General features: G+C 39.4%; 1 pseudogene; it reads left to right on the top strand.

Annotated features, from left to right (window-relative positions):
• Nucleotides 1-4,691: 4,691 nt before the first annotated feature.
• On the top strand, nt 4,692-5,751 carry LOC123442111 (annotated as a pseudogene).
• Nucleotides 5,752-7,801: the final 2,050 nt, after the last annotated feature.

The raw sequence follows: 7,801 nt of genomic DNA, 5'->3' as shown, positions 1-7,801 counted from the left end.
CACCAGAACCATCGAGACCGAGGGAGGCAACCGTCATTATCGTATCCTGCCGGGAGGAGAAGGCATGGAAGTCCACGCGGCAACGCCTTCTTTTCCAACCGCATAAAATCGGTATGCTCAGCTATAGAAACACACGACAATCCCTAGGTGATGCTCTTGGTTGTCTCCCCATGCGAGCCCTCATGGATGCCTTGTTGTCGCCACAGCCAACACCGTCCGGCGCTTTCGACGGCGTCGATACATCGTAATTATCTGCACCGACGTTGGCTCCATTTTCGTTGCCAGTCACCTCGTTGATCGCTAGCGAGGACCCTGAGGCACAACTCTCGTCCAAGCCCCGCGGCGACCCTATTGGAGTTGGGTTTCATTAAACCTGGGCATATGTATGGGAGGGCCGGCTTCCGGGCCAGGCTAATAAAAGCACGAGCATCAAAGCTGTAGCCCGAGCCCGCCTCAAAGCCAGGTTGTAAGCTAAAATAAAACCCCAAGCCCGGCCCGGCACAAAAACCTGAAGCCCGTGGCCCGGCTTATTGCAAAATTACACTAAATAACAACTACTTAAAACAACATGTCTTCATTTAGATAACACCATCGGCAAGCATATAAGTTGATGACAACATGCCGACGTAATAGAAGTCAGCAAGCAATATAAGGAAACAACCATATAATGATATAACCAACATCATGCATCTTTTATTACAAGTCAGCAAGTCAACACTCAGTAGCATGTCTTCACTTAGATAACATCATATAATCAGGTTGCATGGGTGTCACAATTCAACCACAATACAGTTTCAAATTCAACAAGCATAGTAGTACATAACATCATATAATCAGGTTACATGTATGCCACAATTCACACGCCAACCTGCCATGTTCCAAACAAAGTGCAAGTCCAACCACAAATAGAAAAATAATAGCGATCCCATGACTACCTCCAAGCCTTGAACAACCACATTACATAAAAAATCTTAAATAATATCATCACAAACGGCAGCAAGTCAGCAACCATGGAAAATAAGCTTTTGGTGGTAAAAAGTTTGGGCTGCATCATTCAAAGATTCACTTAAACCATTTTTGGTGGTACAAAAGTTCAAAAGGAGGGCTCCGAAACTACACATTTTAAAAATAATCTAAGACACAATGGAATAATTCACTTGATTTATGTGTCAAAATTCAAAGTTATCACCAGCCAATAAAATATGGAATAAATCATCATTATATTGTCCTGTCATTTCTCCCAGGTTGCTAAATGACACCGGTTAATTCCTCTTTATTTTTTTCCTGGCTTTCGTGGATTTCATTTTACATTTCATTTTTTATGGTTTTTCATTTCTACTTATATTAATTTTCTTATAATAATTTTTAGTACATGAATATAAAAGTTTTGTAAACATTTCCTTTTTAAATATATGCATTAAACATTTTATGTATAAATGAACTCTTTCAAATATCTATTGAACTACTTTAAAGTTATGTGACCTTTTGTAATATATTTTGTTTGCATTTGTGAACATTTATATTTGCAGGTTTAAATTTTTATTTTCATTCATATTTTTTTACATTCACAACATATTATCAGTTATAACAAATCAGCGGAATAACTTTCTTTTCGCTTAATTTAGAAGCGCACAATAACCGAAGCTTCTCAAATCCGAAACCAAAAAGAATTTTATACACGATTAATATTTTCAAATACATGATAGACATTTCTTAAATATATGTGCTCGGTAATACATGATAAACATTGGGAGTACATTTTTATATACATCGAGAACATTTGTTTCATACATGTTTATAATTTTCTAATACATAATTATTTTTGTTCAAATTTACGTTTTGATATTCATTTTTTTAAAGCACGTTCTCACTTTTCGTACACATAGCAAAAATATTTATTATACATATTTAACATGTCTAATATACATGATCAACTTTTTATACTATATTTTATGAAAATGTTTTTTTCATATAGAATTTTCATTTTTCTTATATACTTGAAATATATTATTGCACAGTTGATTACCCGTACGTTGCCACGAGATAAAAAAATATTACTATAAAAATATTAGAATGTAAAGTGTGTGCACCAACTTAGTATTTGAATACCCGTGCGTTGCCATGAAATAATATATATATCTATTGTAGAAGGTCATATGTCTGCACCCACATGTTTCTTTCTGCAAGCGGCATATCTCCAACATCCCCTGCTCTTCAAGGAGAGAAGTTCCTCTTCCTCCTTCCTTCATTTCCATGCCAAGAAGATCTTTGTTGCTTCATTATAGTTTTAGAGTAATTTAATTGTGAATAGAACTTCTACACTCCAAAGCCATGTGCACATGTTATACCACGGAGATTTTAGTATGATGTCCTCTTTACCGACCCGTGCACTCTTTCGGATACATAAATGTTGTGTTGGGCCTTTGTCTCCGGTGTCAACCTACTTAACATCTTTTTGTAGTCGTCCTAGTCCACATCGATCCACCATTGTACCAAGGTTTTCATATACTTTGACTAATCTCCTCTATCGTCGTTTCTCGAATACTTCAGGAAATCTCCAATGCCACCTCTGCTCCTCCTATACTTCAGGAAATCTCCAATGCCACCTCTGCTCCTCCAACACCACATCCATTGTCCTTTTCACCAATCATGTACTATGTCTAGCTTCTAGACATTCCCATTTTATGCTCGCTCGCCACACAGAGCAAAGATTTTAGGCAAATCAGCCTATTATTGGAAAGGGATATTATTGAAAACCTTCAATCTCTTATCAAATAAGAGCTTTGTTGCTAATTTTAGGGTACATGTTTGGTCTAGCTGGTTGTCATAATATAAAGAGTATCTGAACAATCATAATTGGTAGTTTTCGATAGGCAAGCCAACCAAGTCCGTTGTGCATACTTCAAACATTTGCTACCGGAGCAAATTTGAGTCTGGATAATCCAAAAATGTATGTAAAATAAATAACAAATATGCATGGTCTTCCTTAAAAGGACTTAGCACACATTCAAAACATTATGAAAAATTACAAAAAATATGTATGCATGGTCTCTTCAAGAAGTCGTCAACAAATGTCATGCACAAACAATGAACTGAATCTGAACCACATACATATATGATAACTTTCTTCTCTTCTTGCTCTGCTTCAATTCTAACAAGTCTCCTCTTTTTTCCAACTTTGGCATACACCACTTCATGTCAGGTGGGGGCATCTATATATATATGCTTACATTGTCCGTGTGAAAGAGGTGGATCATTAGATAATATGCAAAATAATCTACAATCAGAACAGAAAAAGCAAACGCTTGCCAAGATTATCATTTCTCTGAATGTTCTTCAATCTAATACAACTATCATTTCTCTGAATGTTCTCCAATCTAATACGACACAGAGAAAATACCATAGAATAGAATGATCAATATGCTTGTAACAAGAGTACCCGCTATCCTTAAATCATACTTCTAAAGATAGGAAAATAACCTCAACCTCAAGCATGATGATTTGCTTAGCAAAAGCTAGATCAACCTTAATGGTCAATACTAATCCCAGCAATATGATGTTTCAACGAATGGATGGAGATGCAGTTTCCCTCCTCGCTACTGGCCAAATCCGAACAGCCTGCTGTTCTTGCAAAAAGGTCAGCCAAAACTTGAATTGCTGAAACTGAGATGGAAAGCTGCATATTTAGTTATTCGAAGAACATATGAACCTAACTTAGCTTCAAATTTCTCACAAATTAAGCATACCTTGTTCTACAGGCTACATACTAATATACAGAAGCTAAAGACATTACGCGAGCCTTTGAGTCGACTGACCAAAAAAGCGGAGGCGTGTCGCTGCAGCCAGGTAGTTCCACCAGCTCGACGTCCTCATCATTGTTGTCCTCCTATTCGTAGAATTCTTCAATGAATATGGCATCATCGGTGTCGCCGCTAGGAGAGTGGTGGTACCAAAGGAAAGGAGCGGAGGCGTGTCGCTGCAGCCAGGTAGTTCCACTGGTTGCTTTGCATGAAAAAAAAACAAATGGGAACATATTCAGATTTCAGAATACAATAAGTTTGAGGCTCGTATTAAAAAGTAACTGGTATGCCCTTCGTTTGCTCTTGTTGGAGAACGTTTCAAGGGATTTATGAAGAACTTTATCGTTTCCAAAAAAAATGTGGTTATTTTGGAAAGCAAAATATCAAATTACCGTTGAAAAGAATACAAATAGATTACATGTTTGCACTTAATTTATCCATGGATCAGATTAAAACTCTAGTAAAAATAACAACACACATTCATCTATGAACAGATTAAGAGAATTAAAACATGATAAAAAATTGTATCACCCCATGAACTATCCCACGCTTTGTATCTCTGCAAATCTCCACCAACTCTTTCCTTTTTGAGCGCGTAGCGTCTCTTGTTCACAAAAGGGTGCATCAAGAAGTGATTGATCAGACAAATAATTGATGGCACGTGTTAAACATTCTACACAGATTAAGTCCGAAATAGTGGACGGCTACAAAATAAAGATTTTGCACAGTATCCCAGTATAGTGTTGAGAGTCTGAACCAACCATTTTTCCTCTGTGCTGAAACGACTGCAAGAAGCACAACAAAATGAGGGCTTCTTCTTTCCCCTCAAGCTCTTGCATGATTAGACAACCATTGATGCTCTGGTTTCCATGCTAGTTTCACCACAAAACCATGCAGACGCTACAAATTTCAAGCAAGACACACACCAAGAAATTGCACATGCCTTCATTTGTCCTTGCTCTTGTGCTGCTCATCTCCTTGGACTCTCTCACCAGCTCCTGCACGGAGCAGGAGAGGGGCTCCCTTCTCCAGTTTCTCACCCGGCTCTCGCAAAACGGTGGACTCGCTGCTTCATGGGAGAACGGCACGGATTGCTGCAAGTGGGAAGGGATCACCTGCGGGCAAGATAGGACGGTCACACATGTCTTGCTGCCTTTTAAGGGCCTCGAGGGGAACATCTCACGGCCCCTTGGGATCCTCGACGCACTGCAGCACCTTGATCTCTCTCACAACTCGCTCTCCAGCGGTCTGCCGTCGGAATTGGTGCCGTCCAGCAGCATCACAATCCTTGATGTCAGCTTTAACCAGCTCAATGGAACACTCCACGAGTTGCCCTCTTCGGCCTTGCCCCGGCCTCTCCAGGTACTGAACATCTTAACAACTTATTTACAAGACACTTTCCATCCATCACAATGGAGAATCTGGTCACACTCGATGCCAGCAATAACAGCTTTGCTGGGCAGATACAAACTCAACTATGTAGTACCTCACCACCCCTCACTGTGTTTGAACTATGTTTCAACGAATTCAGTGGCAGCATCCCCCAAGTCTTGGTAATTGCTCCAGGCTAAGAGAGCTCGGGGCTGGATACAACCACCTCACTGGAGTAGTCCCAAATGAACTCTTCAATGCAAAATCATTGGAGTACCTGCCATTGCCTAACAATGATTTACATGGAGCTATAGATGGTACAAACATAACCAACCTCAAAAATCTTGTAACCCTTGATCTTGGACGGAACAACTTCAGCGACAGGATTCCAGTTTTTATAGGACAACCCAAGAAATTGGAGGAGCTCCGTTTGAACAACATGTCAGGGGAGCTACCATCTGCTGTGAGCAACTGTACAAATCTGATAAAAATTGACCTCAAGAGCAATAATTTCGGTGGAGAAGTTACAAAGGTGAATTTCTACAACCTGCCAAATCAATCTAATAGTAGAGATGTGTGATCAGGTGGTCCTAAGGAGTAACAAAATTTGGTACATGCATAATAAAGCTGGGCATTTCCATGCCATGATATAGGATCATGATTATTAATAGACGTCAAGGTGCAAGTGCAGATGACCAGACCCTAATTGAGCTTCAGCAAATGTGGGCCTGTTTCTATGATGGGATCAAGGAGTTTAGATCACAGATCAAGACAGTTAGACGGCTGAGATTCAGGAATACCTGGAGACCATCTTCTTTTCTCGGAATGGTGTAAAGGCCAAGCATCCTTTTGCATGTACCCTGGATAGCAAGTCCAATTCTTGGACACTGTACAAAAGGGACAAGAGTTCTCAAAGGGATGTGTCAGAAGAAGAAAAAACTTTGCTTTTTTTTAATGAAAACTAAAAATAAACACAGAGCCATTATTAAGGTAAAGGGAAACACCGAGAAATGGACAGAACCTCTTTGTATTTTCTTTGTGGTGTACATCAACTTTAGGATGAAATGAAGCTTGATATTTTCATATGGAAAAATGTCAGGGGAGCTACCATCTGTTGTGAGGAACTGTACAAATCTGATAAAAAATGACCTCAAGAGCAATAATTTCAGTGGAAAACTTACAAAGGTGAATTTCTCCAACGTGCCAAATCAATCTAATACGATTAACTTCTTCGCAGTATGCATAACACGAGTGGCATGGACGATTAGAAGCATCTACTCCGTACATGCCATGTCGAAGGGTTGGCACAGGTCACGAACCGCCGCTTGCTCCTCACGGAACGCAGCCCAAGCCTGATGTACGACCACCGTCGTTGTCCAGGAACAAGCATCCGGCTCAGAATTTTGCCGAATAGCCTGGGAGCGCCGCTGCCGAGGCAGCCGCTGCTGCATCACGGGGACAGATATCGGCGCGCGCATGCGGGATGGAATGAGTGTGAAAGCGATGATGCGGCACGAGTACGGTGGCACGAGCAGAGAAGGAGCGACGGGGCGGCCGGCAGGACTAACAACACCACTCCACACTGTATAAATACTCCATACATACATAGATGCTCTAAGCACTTGTTTCTTTGAAATCAATACTCACACTTTCAGAGACAAAAATGGAAGTTACAGTGAACCGAGCATAAGTAGAATAAAGGACCACTTTGCTTCCACTGAACATGTATGAGTAATTAAAATGGTCATGTCCAGTTTGCATTTAGTACTTATTCTAATTGCTATAGGGTCATGTATGAGTAGTTAAAATGATCATGTATGAGTAGTTGAAAAGATCATGTAAGGAGTATATGGATGTTCCTTACTGTAAACAAATTCTGTCATCCTGGATGCTCCTTATTGTGAATAAATTCAGTCATCCAAAATGTTCAGACTTATCTAACATTTGCAGTCTAAGCAAGCAAGAAATAAATGTGTAGTTGTTCAAGTTTCTAGTTTCATATATTTTAACTAAATTGCAGTAGTAGATGGATGTCACGGTATGAGCAGCAATCTTCCCAACAAAGAAGAAGTCATACAGCAAGTGGAGTTTGATCCGAAATGACACTTTCTGCACTTCCTATATTATAAAAAAAAATCATATTCCGAATCTTGGAGATTATATTTAATCTCGACTCTCTTACTATTAAAAAACGCCTTGCAGCCCAGCTTATGCATCGGACTCAAAATATCATGACTTTGTACATCTTGACTTTGTACATCACTTTAGAAGGGACCAATGTTCTTACCAAGAGCAACTGAATAGACAGAAGCTAATTAAGCATCTATTTACTACAAGAAAAAACATAAAAGACAAAACAAAAAAGTGAAATACATTCGCTATTTTTTTTCAATTAAATTGTTCGAATGAACCAAGGTGCATTATTGCTACTCCCTCGAGGTTGTGTCAATTAATTCGGGTGGGAGGGAGTACCATTATCGGACAATTAGAACCATGCAAATATATTTTGAATAATCAATACAAGGAGAATGTAATCATACGGCTCACTACAAATGTTCTTATAATAATTCAAGGTTCATCACATTTTTTGAACTGCAATGGCAATATATTTCAGTTTGATAAGGAACAGG

This window comes from Hordeum vulgare, chromosome 3H (genome assembly GCF_904849725.1).
Source record: "Hordeum vulgare subsp. vulgare chromosome 3H, MorexV3_pseudomolecules_assembly, whole genome shotgun sequence".
Classification (NCBI taxonomy): Eukaryota; Viridiplantae; Streptophyta; class Magnoliopsida; order Poales; family Poaceae; genus Hordeum; species Hordeum vulgare.
This window is presented reverse-complemented; position numbering and strand designations above follow the sequence as displayed.